The following is a 17,713-nucleotide window of genomic DNA, read 5'->3' as shown; positions in this document are numbered from 1 at the left end:
AAGTAATCTAGTAAAAACCATTGAATTCACAAGAGTATAACAAAATAAAAAAAACAGCAAATTAAAAACATTGACAGGTCAGGGAATCAGCCTCAAAATCCTTCATCAGTGATTTAAAAACATCTATCGGGACAAGTTCTTCCAGTTTAAAAGTATTTTGTAAGGTGTTCCAAGATGATGGCGCAGAGTACATAAAAGCCCTTTTACCAAATTCAGTTCGGACATTTGGAACAGTTAGCAGGATAAAGTCCAACGAATGAAGAGAGTACCCACCACATTTCTGAACAATAAAAATGCCCAAATAAGAAGGTAGTAAACCCCAAATGGCTTTGTAAATAAAAGTATACCAGTGACTGAGCCTACGAGTGACTAGAGAAGGCCAGCCATCCCTGGTATACAAATGCAGTGGTGCGTAAGGGTTTTGCAATTTAAAATAAATCTCAAAGTGCCATGGTAAAGTGTCAATTGATCGCAAACACTGAGCGGAAGCATTCATATATAAAATATCCCCATAGTCTAGTAAAGGCATAAATGTAGCTTCAAAAGAAAACAGGCCTTATTCTGAAAATAAAATCCCAATTTCAGCTTCAATTGTTTTGTAAGTTGAATATGCAATTTAAAAGAGTGGCCGTCATCAATTAAAATTCCAAGATATTTATATGAGGTTACAACCTCAGTCTCCTTGCCCTGACAGGTAGTATTAGGTGAAAGGTTCAGAGGTCTATTTCTTGCATTAGAAAACACCATTAGTTTAGTTTTGTCAGTATTGAGGATAAGCTTCTGTTGACACAAGGTATGTTGAACAGTATAAAAAGCAGTTTGCATGTTCTGGAAAGCTTTTGTAAGAGACGAGGCACAACAGTATATAACAGTATCATCAGCATGAAAATGAAGTTGTGCATTTTGGACATGGTTGTCTAAATAATTTCTATAAATAGTGAATAAGAGAAGACCAAATACAGAGCCTTGGGGCACACCATTCAAGACAGACAATTTAACAGATGTAAGCCCATCAAATTGAGTGCACTGAGTTCTATCAGACAGATAGTTAGCAAACCATGCAACTGCATGCTCCGAAAGACCTACACTCGACAATCTCTGCCTTAGTATAGCATGATCAACTGTATCAAAAGCCTTAGAGGGATCAATAAAAAGTGAGACACAGTGCTCTTTTTTGTCAATGGCTTCAGTGATATCATTTAAAACTTTCATGGCTGCTGTAATTGTGCTATGCTTCTTCCTGAAGCCCGATTGGTACATTGATAAAATGGAGTTAGTAAATAAAAACTCTTTTAGCTGTTCACTTACAAGGGTTTCCAGTATTTTCACCAGGGGTGACAGCTTTGAGATTGGCCTATAATTATTTAAAAGAGTTGGATCTCCCCCTTTTAAAAGTGTTAGGACAAATGCTGATTTCTAGATCTTTGGAATTTCATTACATTCCTGGGTTAGATTGAACAGAGATGTAAGTGGTTCAGCTATGAAATCAGCTGCCAGATTTAAAAAGCAGGGATCCAAAAGATCAGGACCTGCAGGATTTCTCTGATCTAAGGATTTCAGTGCTTTATGTACCACCTGCACTGAGAATGGCAAAAAGCTCAAAGTTACAGCCTACCAGATGATACAAAGTGCTCATTGAAACAATTCAGCATTTCAGTTGTCATATATAGCAACAGAGTCCTTCAAAACACATGACGGTAATTCCTTAACATTACTGTTACCAGACATAGACTTAATAGTCTTCCAAAACTTGCAAGGGTCATTCAGGTTATCAGTGGTAACAGACATAAAATATTCAGACTTGGTCTTCCTGAGAAGAAAAGAACACTTGTTTCGTAACTGCCTAAAAATAAGACAATCAGCATCAGAACATGATTTCCTTGCTTTAGCCCAGGCTAGATTACAGTCGTGAATAATACAAGACAGCTCAGAAGAAAACCATGGATTATCCTGCCCTTTAACCCTGAACCTACTGAATGGGGCATGTTTGTTTACTATTTGGGAAAAACCATCATGAAAGAATGCACGGCTTCTCTTTTTTAAGTGACCTACTGCAAGCTAATTCTACAAGTGAGTTTCCAGACAATACAAAACAGTCATTTAAACTATTAGACTTTGGTAGTGACACACATTCGTACTGTTTACATCATGCCACAAATACATCGGCACGTAGACGAGTGGACCGAGTGAAAAATAGCTAGTTCCTGCAGACAAAATGTCCAATGGACGGGAGAGCACATTGTCAAATGTACTCACCCAGCGACAATTAATCATCATAAACAACTACAGTTCCTGTAACGGTTCTCATGTGGTGAAGGAGAGTCGGACCAAAATGCAGCGTGTAGATTGCGATCCATGTTTAATGAACAAACGTAACACGAATCTAAATACAAACACTACAAAACAATAAACGTAACGAAAACCGAAACAGCCTATACTAGTGTAAACTAACACAGAATAAGGACATCAAGACACTAAGGACAATCACCCACAAAACCCAACACAAAACAGGCTACCTAAATATGGTTCCCAATCAGAGACAATGACTAACACCTGCCTCTGATTGAGAACCATATCAGGCCAAACATAGAAATAGACAAACCAGACACAACATAGAATGCCCACCCAGCTCACGTCCTGACCAACACTAAAACAAGGAAAACACATACGAACGATGGTCAGACCGTGACAGAACCCCCCCCCCCCCCAAGGTGCGGACTCCGAACGCACAACCTAAACCTATAGGGGAGGGTCTGGGTGGGCATCTGTCTGCGGTGGCGGCTCTGGCGCTGGACCCCACTCCATAGTTGTCTTAGTCCACCTCCTTAGCGTCCCTTGAGTGGCGACCCTCGCCGCTAACCTTGGCCTAGGAAACCTAACAACGGGCCCCACTGGACTGAGGGGTAGCTCGGGAGTGAGGGGAAGCTCGGGAGTGAGGGGAAGCTCGGGAGTGAGGGGAAGCTAGGGAGTGAGAGGAAGCTCGGGAGTGAGAGGAAGCTCAGGAGTGAGAGGAAGCTCAGGCAGGTTGATGGATCTACCAGATCCTGGCTGGCTGGTGGTTTCGGCTGACTGGCGGATCCTGGCCGACTGGCGGATCCCGGCCGACTGGCGGATCTGGAAGAGTCTGGTTGACTGGCGGATCTGGAAGAGTCTGGTTGACTGGCGGATCAGGAAAAGTCTGGTTGACTGGCGGATCTGGAAGAGTCCGGTTGACTGGCGGATCTGGAAGAGTGAGGTTGACTGGCGGATCTGGAAGAGTCCGGTTGACTGGCGGATCTGGAAGAGTCCGGTTGACTGGCGGATCTGGAAGAGTCCGGTTGACTGGCGGATCTGGAAGAGTCCGGTTGACTGGCGGATCTGGAAGAGTCCGGTTGACTGGCGGATCTGGAAGAGTCCGGTTGACTGGCGGATCCTGGTTGACTGGCGGATCCTGGCTGACTGGCGGATTCTGGCTGACTGGCGGATCCTGGCTGACTGGCGGATCCTGGCTGACTGGCGGATCCTGGCTGACTGGCGGATCCTGGCTGACTGGCGGATCCTGGCTGACTGGCGGGACTGGCGGATCCCGGCCGACTGGCGGATCCCGGCCGACTGGCGGATCTGGCAGATCCCGGCCGACTGGCGGATCTGGAAGAGTCTGGTTGACTGGCGGATCTGGAAGAGTCTGGTTGACTGGCGGATCTGGAAGAGTCTGGTTGACTGGCGGATCTGGAAGAGTCTGGTTGACTGGCGGATCCTGGTTGACTGGCGGATCCTGGCCGACTGGCGGATCCTGGCCGACTGGCGGATCTGGCGGATCCTGGCTGACTGGCGGATCCTGGCTGACTGGCGGATCTGGCCGACTGGCGGATCCTGGCCGACTGGCGGATCCTGGCTGACTGGCAGTTCTGGCAGATCCCGGCTGACTGGCGGATCTGGAAGAGTCTGGTTGACTGGCGGATCTGGAAGAGTCTGGTTGACTGGCGGATCTGGAAGAGTCTGGTTGACTGGCGGATCTGGAAGAGTCTGGTTGACTGGCGGATCTGGAAGAGTCTGGTTGACTGGCAGATCTGGAAGAGTCTGGCTGACTGGCGGATCCTGGCTGACTGGCGGCTCTGGCTGCTCCACACTGACTGGCGGGTCTGGCTGCTCCATATAGGCTGACAGCTCTGGCGGCTTCTTACAGACTGGCAGCTCTGGCAGCTCCGTGCAGACTGGCAGCTCCGTGCAGACTGGCAGCTCCTTGCAGACTGGCAGCTCCGTGCAGACTGGCAGCTCCGTGCAGACTGGCAGCTCCTTGCAGACTGGCAGCTCCTTGCAGACTGGCAGCTCCTTGCAGACTGACATCTCTGGCTGCTCCATGCAGACTGACAGCTCTGGCTGCTTCATGCAGACTTACAGCTCTGGCTGCTCCATGCAGGCTGGCAGCTCAGGCTGCGCTGTACAGGCAGGAGACTCCAGCAGCGCTGTAGAGGAGGAAGGCTCTGGCTGCGCTGAACAGGCGGGAGACTCCGGCAGCGCAGGAGAGGAGAAAGGCTCCAGCAGCGCTGAACAAGCGGGAGACTCCGGCAGCGCTGGAGAGGCGAGGCGCACTGGAGGCCTGATGCGTGGTGCTGGCACTGGTGGTACTGGACCGAGGACACGCACAGGAAGCCTGGTGCGGTGGGCTGCTACCAGAGGGCTGGGGTGTGGAGGTGGTACTGGATAGACCGGACCGTGCAGGCGCATTGGAGCTCTTGAGCACCGAGCCTGCCCAACCTTACCTGGCTCGATGCCCACTCTAGCCCGGCCGATAGGAGGAGCTGGAATATACCGCACCGGGCTATGCACCCGCCCCCCGGTAAGCACAGGGAGTTTGCGCAGGTCTCTTACCTGGCGTAGCCTTACTCCCTGTGAGCGAAATTTTGGGGGCTGACTCTCGGGCTTCCATCCGCTCTGCCGTGCTAGCTCCTAATAATGCCGCCTCTCTGCTTTTGCTGCCTCCAGCTCGGCTTTGGGGCGACAATAATCTCCAGGCTGTTCCCAGGGTCCTCTCCCGTCTAGAATCTCCTCCCAAGTCCATTTCTCCAAGTAGTGCAGCCAAACCCACTGTCGCTGCTGCTGCTCCTGCTGCCTCTGTTGCCTCTCCTGCGGCTCCTGCCTGTTGACACACTGCTTGGTCCGTTTGTGGTGGGTGATTCTGTAACGGTTCTCATGTGGTGAAGGAGAGTCGGACCAAAATGCAGTGTGTAGATTGCGATCCATGTTTAATGAACAAACGTAACACGAATCTAAATACAAACACTACAAAACAATAAACGTAACGAAAACCAAAACAGCCTATACTAGTGTAAACTAACACAGAATAAGGACATCAAGACACTAAGGACAATCACCCACAAAACCCAACACAAAACAGGCTACCTAAATATGGTTCCCAATCAGAGACAATGACTAACACCTGCCTCTGATTGAGAACCATATCAGGCCTAACATAGAAATAGACAAACCAGACACACAACATAGAATGCCCACCCAGCTCACGTCCTGACCAACACTAAAACAAGGAAAACACATACGAACGATGGTCAGACCGTGACAGTTCCCTTTTCTGGTCCAAACATAAAAATAAGTCTTGATCCCTTTATCAGTAGCCTACATCATATCAACCCTGCCTTGTCTCAGACTATAGGTGGTGTTTGGGGAAGATTATGTGGCTTACATGAAGATAAGAGGAAACCAAGCAGTCGGACGTGTGTTTTGTCTTGTCCCGTCCTGTATAGTGTAAATATAGTTTTTCCTCGTTTTTTTTTTCTGTATATATTTCGTACATATTTTAATCTCACTTTCCAACTACAGGCTGAATATACTCTCCTGCAACCCGCATCACCCAATGTGGTACGGATCTGCTTTTTCTATACTTTAGAACCGGAACCCTCATCAGAAGCTAGCCAGCTAACTAGCTAGTAGCTAGCCACTGCTAGCGGTCTTCAAAGCTAACTAGGACACCAGCGCGACATCAACCCAAAGCATATCAGACTGCTTTTTCTCTACCACATCTCCGGATTCCTACCGCAAGCTCTGAACCTTTACACCGGATCATCGCAACTAGCTAGCTGCAATCCGAGTGGCTACTCCTGGCTAACGTCTCTGTCCCAGAGCAAGCACCAGTTAGCCTTGAGCTAGCCTCGAGCTAAGCCCATCTCCCGACTAGCCGAAGAGGTCCAACAATACCTATTTTGCCAATTGGCCTGGACCCTCTACTGCCGACACGGAGCTCCGCCGATCCATCACGACTGGTCCGCCGACATAATCGTCCGAGGGGGTTTCAACAGGCTTTTCCGCTGCGACATCGCCAAAGATCCATCTGCTGGCCAAGGCCCGCGAGCTTTCTGAATCGCTGTGTCTCCAGCTCACCTAGCGTACTAGAGCACCTGTAGCATACTCCTGGGCTACAATTACCCGGGCCCACGACCGGTCTGTCGATGTCACCGCATGAAGAGGAATAAACAGACTCACCCCATCGCGACGTCCCCCAAAGGTTAACTCTCTAGCCCTCGCTATCTCCCTGCTTGCTAATTCGGCCTGCTAACGGCTAGCTTGTCAAGCTCCGGTCCGCTAACTGCTACCTTGTCTAGCTCGGGCCTACGAACTGTTAGCTTGTTAGCACAGGCCTGCTAACCGTCTGAACCACCGCGTCCCAATCACTCTCTGACCCCATTTACTTTCTATCTCTTTTTGATTTTTAATTTGTTTATACCTTCCGGAAACCTGCCTCACCCAATGTGATACGGAATCGCTATTACTTTTACTCTTATTTTTATTTTTATGACACACTCAAGAACCTCCAGACGCTAACCAGCTAACTAGCTACAAGCTATTTAGTCATTGTTAGTTTTTTAAAAACCTGGATAACACTCGCCAGCCCAGCTTCCCTGCCCATCCACCGCTGCCCCCTGGACACTGATCTCTTGGCTACATAGCTGACGCATGCTGGACTGTCCATTGATCACGGTACTCCTTTCTGCTTGTTTGTTTTATCTGTCGGCCCCGTTGCCTAGTCAACGCCATTTTACCTGCTGTTTGTTGTGCTAGCGGATTAGCCTCGCCTACTGTTTTTAGCTAGCTTTCCAAATTCAACACCTGTGATTACTGTATGCCTCGCTGTATGTCTCTCTCAGATGTCAATATGCCTTGTATACTGTTGTTCAGGTTAGTTATCATTGTTTTAGTTCACAATGGAGCCCCTAGACCCACTCTGCATACCCCTGTTACCTCCTTTGTCCCACCTCCCACACATGCGGTGACCTCACCCATTACAACCAGCATGTCCAGAGATACAACCTCTCATCATCACCCAGTGCCTGGGCCTACCTCCGCTGTACCCGCACCCCACCATACCCCTGTCTGCGCATTATGCCCTGAATATATTCTACCATGCCCAGAAACCTGCTCCTCTTATCCTCTGCCCCCAACGCTCTAGGCGACCAGTTTTGATAGCCTTTAGCCGCACCCTCATACTACTCCTTCTCTGTTCCGCGGGTGATGTGGAGGTAAACCCAGGCCCTGCATGTCCCCAGGTACCCTCATTTGTTGACTTCAGTGATCGAAAAAGCCTTGGTTTTATGCATGTCAACATCAGAAGCCTCCTCCCTAAGTTTGTTTTACTCACTGCTTTAGCACACTCTGCTAACCCTGATGTCCTTGCCGTGTCTGAATCCTGGCTCAGGAAGGCCACCAAAATTCAGAGATTTCCATACCCAACTATAACATCTTCCGTCAAGATAGAACTGCCAAAGGGGCGGAGTTGCAGTCTACTGCAGAGATAGCCTGCAAAGTAATGTCATACTTTCCAGGTCCATACCCAAACAGTTCGAACTACTAATTTTGAAAATTACTCTCTCCAGAAATAAGTCTCTCACTGTTGCCGCCTGCTACCGACCACCCTCAGCTCCCAGCTGTGCCCTGGACACCATTTGTGAATTGATCGCCCCCATCTAGCTTCAGAGTTTGTTCTGTTAGGTGACCTAAACTGGGATATGCTTAACACCCCGGCAGTCCTACAATGTAAGCTAGATGCCCTCAATCTCACTCAAATCATCAAGGAACCCACCAGGTACAACCCTAACTCTGTAAACAAGGGCACCCTCATAGACGTCATCCTGACCAACTGGCCCTCCAAATACACCTCCGCTGTCTTCAACCAGGATCTCAGCGATCACTGCCTCATTGCCTGTATCCGCCACGGAGCCGCAGTCAAACGACCACCCTCATCACTGTCAAACGCTCCCTAAAACACTTCTGTGAGCAGGCCTTTCTAATCGACCTGGCCCGGGTATCCTGGAAGGACATTGACCTCATCCCGTCAGTTGAGGATGCCTGGTCATTCTTTAAAAGTAACTTCCTCACCATTTTAGATAAGCATGCTCCGTTCAAAAATGCAGAACCAAGAACAGATACAGCCCTTGGTTCACTCCAGACCTGACTGCCCTCGACCAGCACAAAAACATCCTGTGGCGGACTGCAATAGCATCGAATAGCCCCGTGATATGCAACTGTTCAGGGAAGTCAGGAACCAATACAAGCAGTCAGTCAGGAAAGCTAAGGCCAGCTTCTTCAGGCAGAAGTTTGCATCCTGTAGCTCCAACTCCAAAAAGTTCTGGGACACTGTGAAGTCCATGGAGAACAAGAGCACCTCCTCCCAGCTGCCCACTGCACTGAGGCTAGGTAACACGGTCTCCACCGATAAATCCATGATTATCGAAAGCTTCAATAAGCACTTCTCAACGGCTGGCCATGCCTTCCGCCTGGCTACTCCAACCTCGGCCAACAGCTCCGCCCCCCGCAGCTCCTCGCCCAAGCCTCTCCAGGTTCTCCTTTACCCAAATCCGGATAGCAGATGTTCTGAAAGAGCTGCAAAACCTAGACCCATACAAATCAGCTGGGCTTGACAATCTGGACCCTCTATTTCTGAAACTATCTGCCGCCATTGTCGCAACCCCAATTACCAGCCTGTTCAACCTCTCTTTCATATCGTCTGAGATCCCCAAGGATTGGAAAGCTGCCGCAGTCATCCCCCTCTTCAAAGGGGGAGACACCCTGGACCCAAACTGCTATAGACCTATATCCATCCTGCCCTGCCTATCTAAGGTCTTCGAAAGCCAAGTCAACAAACAGGTCACTGACCATCTCGAATCCCACCGTACCTTCTCCGCTGTGCAATCTGGTTTCCGAGCCGGTCACGGGTGCACCTCAGCCACGCTCAAGGTACTAAACGATATCATAACCGCCATCGATAAAAGACAGTACTGTGCAGCCGTCTTCATCGACCTCGCCAAGGCTTTCGACTCTGTCAATCACCATATTCTTATCGGCAGACTCAATAGCCTCGGTTTTTCGGATGACTGCCTTGCCTGGTTCACCAATTACTTTGCAGACAGAGTTCAGTGTGTCAAATCGGAGGGCATGCTGTCCGGTCCTCTGGCAGTCTCTATGGGGGTGCCACAGGGTTCAATTCTCGGGCCGACTCTTTTCTCTGTATATATCAATGATGTTGCTCTTGCTGCGGGCGATTCCCTGATCCACCTCTACGCAGACGACACCATTCTATATACTTTCGGCCCGTCATTGGACACTGTGCTATCTAACCTCCAAACGAGCTTCAATGCCATACAGCACTCCTTCCGTGGCCTCCAACTGCTCTTAAACGCGAGTAAAACCAAATGCATGCTTTTCAACCGATCGCTGCCTGCACCCGCATGCCCGACTAGCATCACCACCCTGGATGGTTCCGACCTTGAATATGTGGACATCTATAAGTACCTAGGTGTCTGGCTAGACTGCAAACTCTCCTTCCAGACTCAAACATCTCCAATCGAAAATCAAATCAAGAGTCGGCTTTCTATTCCGCAACAAAGCCTCCTTCACTCACGCCGCCAAGCTCACCCTAGTAAAACTGACTATCCTACCGATCCTCGACTTCGGCGATGTCATCTACAAAATGGCTTCCAACACTCTACTCAGCAAACTGGATGCAGTCTATCACAGTGCCATCCGTTTTGTCACCAAAGCACCTTATACCACCCACCACTGCGACTTGTATGCTCTAGTCGGCTGGCCCTCGCTACATATTCGTCGCCAGACCCACTGGCTCCAGGTCATCTACAAGTCCATGCTAGGTAAAGCTCCGCCTTATCTCAGTTCACTGGTCACGATGGCAACACCCATCCGTAGCACGCGCTCCAGCAGGTGTATCTCACTGATCATCCCTAAAGCCAACACCTCATTTGGCCGCCTTTCGTTCCAGTACTCTGCTGCCTGTGACTGGAACGAACTGCAAAAATCGCTGAAGTTGGAGACTTTTTTCTCCCTCACCAACTTCAAACATCAGCTATCCGAGCAGCTAACCGATCGCTGCAGCTGTACATAGTCTATTGGTAAATAGCCCACCCATTTTCACCTACCTCATTCCCATACTGTTTTTATACTGTTTTTTATTTATTTACTTTTCTGCTCTTTTGCACACCAATATCTCTACCTGTACATGACCATCTGATCATTTATCACTCCAGTGTTAATCTGCAAAATTGTATTATTCGCCTACCTCCTCATGCCTTTTGCACACATTGTATATAGACTGCCCATTTTTTTTCTACTGTGTTATTGACTTGTTAATTGTTTACTCCATGTGTAACTCTGTGTTGTCTGTTCACACTGCTATGCTTTATCTTGGCCAGGTCGCAGTTGCAAATGAGAACTTGTTCTCAACTAGCCTACCTGGTTAAATAAAGGTGAAATAAAAAATAAAAATAAAATAAGACCACAGCAACAAAATGAGATTAAACAATATTGAGGAACCTAGATTCACACATTTATTAACCATGTGACCAAATGGAGCAATAACATTTTATTTGTATTTCTATCACAATGGTGTACTATACTATATGTACCTGCGTCATAGTGTTTATGTGAAATAAGAGGCTAAACATAGACCAAGAAAGAGAATGGGGTGTTTTGTTGTAAAGCAGAAGGGTCACTGTAGGTCAAAAATCACATGTCTAATGGTCATCACATGACCAATGACCTTTAACAGAGGATTTCATTTCTGTTTTCTGAGTGCAAATACACCCCCAGGCAGTTTTCAAGCCCTATTACATTAGAACGCAAATAAACACTCCACCATGGTCTGACTAGAGAACTGAAAGTAAACATTGACATAAATAGATACAGTGCCTTAAGAAAGTTCACACCCCTTGACTTTTTCCACATTTTCTTGTTACAGCTTGAATTTAAAATGGATTGTGTGTCACTGGCCTACACACAATACCCCATAACGTCAAACTAGAATTATGTTTTTAGAAATGTTTACGAATTAATTAAAAATGATATGCTTGAGTCAATAAGTATTCAAACCCTTTGCTTTGGCAAGCCTACATACAGTTGAAGTCGGAAGATTACATTCTGTTATGCAGGTGAGTGAGGACCCAAAAGCGGTTTAACAAAAACAGAGTCCTTTAATGTCAAAACACAGGGAAGACATAGATCCTCTTCAAATGTATAGAATGGCAAAATAGACAACCCGCAGAGAGGGCGACAAATAAATCATAAAGTCCTTCTGATATTTACAGAAGAGTCCCCTTCTTAGCAGCCGAGGAGAATAGCAGGGTTAGCGGCGACAGACTGCTGGTCTCTCTGGGTAGGTGCGGGTTTTAGAGGACAGAGGTACCTGATCACACGTAGCATCAGATGATCAGGCAGATTCCGACAGGACGAGACAAGGGTGAAGCAAACGAGACGATAGTTTGGTTCTGGCATGAGAAACTCAAACGAGAATCTGACAAAGACAGAAGCAGGAACAGAGAGAGAAATAGAGACCTAATCAGAGGGAAAAAGGGAACAGGTGGGAAAAGGGTGAACGAGGTAGTTAGAGAAGATGAGGAACAGCTGGGGGAAGGAAAGGAAGAGAAGGTAACCTAATACGACCAGAAGAGGGAGACGGAGTGAAGAGAAAGAACAGGAACAAGACATAATATGACAATACATGACACATTCACTTGGGTTGGAGTCATTAAAACTCGTATCTCAACCACTCCACAAATTTCTTGTTGACAAACTATAGTTTTGGCAAGTCGCTTAGTACATCTACTTTGTGCATGACACAAGTAATTGTTCCAAAAATTGTTATAATTATAATTCACTGTATCACAATTCCAGTGGGTCAGAAGTTTACATACACTAAGATGACTGTGCTATTCAACAGCTTGGAAAATTCCAGAAAATGATGTCATGGCTTTAGAAGCTTCTGATAGGCTAATTGACATAATTTGAGTCAATTGGAGGTGTACCTGTGGATGTATTTCAAGGCCTACCTTCAAAGTCAGTACCTCTTTGCTTGACATCATGGAAAAATCAAAAGAAATCAGCCAAGACCTCAGAATAAAATTGTAGACCTCCACAAGTCTGGTTCATCCTTGGGAGCAATTTACAAATGCCTGAAGGTACCACGTTCATCTGTACAAACAATAGTACGCAAGTATAAACACCATGGGACCACGCAGCCGTCATATCGCTCAGGAATGAGACGCGTTCTGTCTCCTCGAGATGAATGTACTTTGGTGCGAAAAGTGAAAATCAATCCCAGAACAACAGCAAATGACCCTGTGAAGATGCTGGAGGAAACAGGTACAAAAGTATCTATATCCACAGTAAAAATGAGTCCTATATCGACATAACCTGAAAGGCAGCTCAGCAAGGAAGAAGCCACTGCTCCAAAACCGCCATGAAAAACCAGACTACAGTTTGCAACTGCACATGGGGACAAAGATCATACTTTTTGGAGAAATGTCCTCTGGTCTGATGAAACAAATATAGAACTGTTTGGCCATAATGACAATCGTTATGTTTGGAGGAAAAAGGGGGTGACTTGCAAGTCGAAGAACACCATCCCAACCGTGAAGCACGGGCGTGGCAGCCTCAAGTTTTGGGGTGCTTTGCTGCAGGAGGGACTGGTGAACACCACAAAATAGATGGTACCATGAGGAAGGACAATTATGTGGATATTTTGAAGCAACATCTCAAGGCATCAGTCGGGAAGTTCAAGCTTGGTCGCAAATGGGTCTTCCAAATGGACATTTTCCCCAAGCATACTTCCAATGTTGTGGCAAAATGAAGGACAACAAAGTCAAGGTATTAGAGTGGCCATCACAAAGCCCTCACCTCAATCCTATAGAAAATTTGTGAGCAGAACTGAAAAAGTGTGTGCGAGCAAGGAGGCCTACAAACCTGACTCAATAACACCAGCTCTGTCAGGAGGAATGGGCCAAATGTCAAGACTTCTCCTGAAGTCGGTTCCTCTCCTTCTGACACACTGGGATCAATCATTGTCTCTACTATTATTCTGACATTTCACATTCTTAAAATAAAGTGGTGATCCAAACTGACCTAAGACAGGACATTTTTACTGGGATTAATGACAGGAATTGTGAAAAACTGAGTTTAAATGTATTTGGCTAAGGTGTATGTAAACTTCCGACTTCAACTGTAAGTTAATGAGTAAAAATGCGCTTAACATGTCAAATAATAAGTTGCATAAGGACCAGGCACCCTTCATTTACAAAATGTTTAATGATGTGTGCAATAATAGTGTTTCACATGATTTTTAAATGACTACGCCATTTCCTGTCCCCACACATACAATTATCTGTAAGGTCCCTGAGTCGGGCAGTGAATTTCAAACACAGATTCAACCACAAAGGCCAGGGAGGTTTTCAGATGCCTCACAAAGAAGGGCACCTATTGGTAGGTGGGTAAAAAACAGCAGACACTGAATATCCCTTTGAGCATGGTGATTTATTAATTAGACTTTGATGGTGTATCAATACACCCAGTCACTACAAAGATAAATGTGTCCTTCTTAACTCAGTTGCCGGAGAGGAAGGAAACCAGCTAGGGATTTCAGCATGAGGCCGATGGTGACTTTAAAATGGTTACAGAGTTTAATGGCTGCGATGGGAGAAAACTGGGGATGGATCAACAATATTGTAGTTAATCCACAATACTAACCTAAATGACAGAGTGAAAATACATGCATCCTGTTTGCAATAAGGCACTAAAGTACAGTAATAGCAAAAAATGTGGCAAAGATGAACTTTATGACTTGAATACAAAGCGTTATGTTTGGGGCAAATCCAATACAACACATCACTGAGTACCACTCTTCATATTTTCAAGCATGGTGGTGGCTGCATCATGTTATGGGTATGCTTATCATTGGCAAGGACTAAAGAGTTTTTAAGATTACAAAGAAACAGAATAGAGCTAAGCACAGGCAAAACCCTGGAGGAAAACCTGGTTCAGTCAGATTTCCAATAGACACTGGGAGACAAATTCGCCTTTCAGCAGAACAATAGCCTAAAACATACAGTAAGACCAAATATACACCGGAGTTGCTTACTAAGACGACATTGAATGTTCCTTAGTGGCCTAGTTACAGTTTTGACTTAAATCATCTTGAAAATCTATGGTAAGAAATTAAAATGTCTGTCTAGCAATGATCAACAATCAACTTGACAGAGCTTGAATAATTTTTTATAGAATATGTGCAAATATTGTACAATCCAGGTGTGCAAAACTCTTAAAGACTTACCCAGAAAGACTCACAGCTGTAATCATTCCAAATGTGATTCTGACATTAATTGACTCAGGGGGTTGAATACTTATGTAATCAAGGTATATTAGCGTTTTATTTTTCAATAATCCTTTAAAATGTTAGGATTAATCGTTCACTTTGACATTAGACTATTTTGTGTAAATCGTTGACAAAAAATGACAATTAAATCAATTTGAATCCCATCTTCTAACACAAGAAAATATGGAAAAAGTCAAGAGTTGTGAATACTTTCTGAAGGCACTGTAGATATGATAATTGTAATACTATTAGCTAGGTCTACAAGACTCCCCAAACATATGGGAGTGATCCCAAGACAGCCTAGAGCTCAAACATGACATGGAAAAACACTGAGCAGCAGATGCCAGGAGCAGTGACGTAGAGTATAGTAATGGTGACAGATAAATCACCTGTCTATTTCCTCATCCAAACATCAGTTCTACCAACCAGACCATTAGTATGCTTTACTGACTTTAGGTCTGAGTTCAGACAAGGTCCTAAATACCACTTTAATTATGTTGAACCCCCCATCATCAACCTGCTTGTAGTACTAAACAAGTGGGTATAATTAAAAAAGGTACAATGTCCTTGGGGTAAGAGCAAGACAGACATATCAGATGACTGGGGAGGAGTTAGGAGGAGCAATAGAGCATGATTTAGGTCTGTGCAGTCAGTAGGTAATGTGGGTAAGAGAGCTAGCTGTCTTTTATGATTTTATGCTGCAGTAACCTCTCATGGATAAAATAGAAAAGGTCTTGTTATTCATTGTTTAATAACCAGAGTACAGTGAAAGACACTCATAAAATGAAGTAATGCTAGGGGGAGTGGAAAACACTGTAACTGATGCACTCACACATCCACATGACTGATGATGACACCACACAAGCTCTTCAAAGGCTTGATTACTGTCTAATATGGATTCAGTGGGTGTGTAATTATTCAGTTATGAAGGGAGTCTATGTTTAACACACACACACAATGGCTTGTAGGGGATGCATAGTCCTCAGGACAAAGGAGATCACAGTTGTTCAACAACTAACAGAGCTAGTCTGAGTGACTACTCTCTCTGAGTGGCAGGGGTTAACTAGCAGCCTTAACCCATGGCCCAGGATAAATGAGGGTCAGACAGTGAAGGCCAAAACAGCTCTTCAGTAGTGAAGTCCTTCAATACAACCAAAAAAAGAGGGCTAATTTATGCAAATCTTTCTAGATATGATCTGTATAATATTTATCGAAAATATGATTTGCCTGTCGTCCAAAGAGATTTACACCACAATAAAGGGTAATGACCCATCTATTAATTATCACACAGTTGCGTTCAGTCAAAACATACAGCCTGTCCAATGCCCAGGGGTTAGCTAGCATTTGTTGCTTAGGCCACATCTGTTTCAGTACAGTAATATGTTGACTGTCTTTATGAGAGGAAGAGAGGCATGTTGCACAAACTAATCTGGATGTCACACCCTGATCAGTTTCACCTGTCCTCGTTATTGTCTCCACCCCCTCCAAGTATCGTTTGTTTTCTCCAGTATATTTATCCCTGTGTTTCCTGCCTCTCTGTGCCAGTTTTTGTCTTGTATGTTTATCAAGTCAACAAGCGTGTTTTTTTCCCGTACTCCTTTTTCAATTCTCCTTTTGCTAGTCCTCCCGGTTCTGACCCTTGCCTGTTTTCTGGACTTCATGCCCGCCTGCCTGACCATTCTGCCTGCACTGACCTCGAGGCTGCCTGCCCTTCGGTACCCCCTGAACTGGTTTTGACCTTTTGCCTTTCCATGACCATTCTCTTGCCTACTCCCTTTGGATTTATTAAACATCTTAAACTCCAATCATCTGCCTCCTGTGTCTGCATCTGGGTCTCGCCTTGTGTCATGATACTGGATGTGTCTGAACCTTCCTACCGAAACAAGAGCACTTTCCTGAGTGAGACCTAAAATGACAGGGTGCTGACAGATCATTACTGCTCACAGACATCTGGCTTATTTCACTTCACTGACAGAAATCTAACAGTGAACTGATTCAATCTGTGGCGCAGAAGATCTTGTTGTAGCACGATTGACATTTAAAGGCAATGTTTCTGCATTCGCTGAGTCTGCATTCACGGTAAACTCTGCATACAGTATGTTGGCTCAATCGGATATTACCTTTAAATTCAACCGCACTACAACACAGATCTTCTGCGCTATGGATTGAATCAAGTAACTAATCCTACTGACACCTAAATGACAGTAGAGAACAGTAGGTCTGATTCTATTTCAGTCCCTAGATCCTTCTCCTAGACACTACTCCATATGTGTTCACTGATCTGAAAGGAGGAGGATGGGGCAATCAGTACTGGTATGGTCTTCGCGTAGCCCTTCCTTAGTGGAGCTAATATTATATTGCTTTCACCTATCCAGCCCCTATCAGATCTGTGAGCATTGAAGGGTTAGGGTCAAGGAGCTAGGGGAAGGGTGTAGCGACTCAAATAGAACTGGGCCTGATGGGATGTTATATCCCTTGCTTATCAATCACAATGTTCTCTGAGTTGAAAGGGAACATGTTCCCTCCACAAATGAATGTGTTCTCAGTTTCAGGTCAAGTCAAGCTGGTCCATAATGTCTCTTGACTGACCCAACCTCCAACCTACTATTCTACATATCCTGGGCTTTGGGTTACACTTATGTGTGACTGTCCCTGCTGGTCAGCCAGGATGAGACCCCAGGTTTTCCTTCAACCCCTGACCATTCAGTCAGGCATGGTCCCTGGGTCCATCTCACTGTGTCTACTGTCAATAGTACCATATGTGGAGAGTCAGAGGGCCCACCGGGAAGAGATTGTTTGAATTCAACAGCTCAGTGCTCTCATTATTGAATCCATTGTACTGTGAAAACACACGTTAGTGACACCCCTTCACAGCATGAACTTAGCCAAAGGATTTACAGTTGAAATGTGTGTGATGGAAAGTAGAATATACAAGATAATACAGAGATCATACAAATATGAAAGGTTATCCAGCATTATCAGGTACTGTAATCCTATATAGATATGAAGTATAAAAATGCATTTATTTCTTGATTTCTCACGGCGTAAAGTTCACCACACCAAAATTCA

General features: G+C 45.7%; 1 protein-coding gene across 1 annotated transcript in view; it reads left to right on the top strand.

Moving 5' to 3' along the window:
* Positions 1 to 16,449, top strand: part of LOC115107423 (vascular endothelial growth factor receptor 2-like) — a 47,122-nt gene extending 30,673 nt beyond the window's left edge. Inside the window, exon 7 of the mRNA XM_065009124.1 lies at positions 16,266 to 16,449. The gene's annotated coding sequence lies outside the window, so the exon portion shown is untranslated. The remainder of the gene's footprint in view (positions 1 to 16,265) is intronic.
* The last annotated feature ends 1,264 nt before the right edge of the window (positions 16,450 to 17,713 follow it).

This window comes from Oncorhynchus nerka, linkage group LG24 (assembly GCF_034236695.1).
Source record: "Oncorhynchus nerka isolate Pitt River linkage group LG24, Oner_Uvic_2.0, whole genome shotgun sequence".
Taxonomy (NCBI): domain Eukaryota; kingdom Metazoa; phylum Chordata; class Actinopteri; order Salmoniformes; family Salmonidae; genus Oncorhynchus; species Oncorhynchus nerka.
Note: the sequence above shows the minus strand (reverse complement) of the source record. Positions and strands in the feature narration are given on the sequence as shown.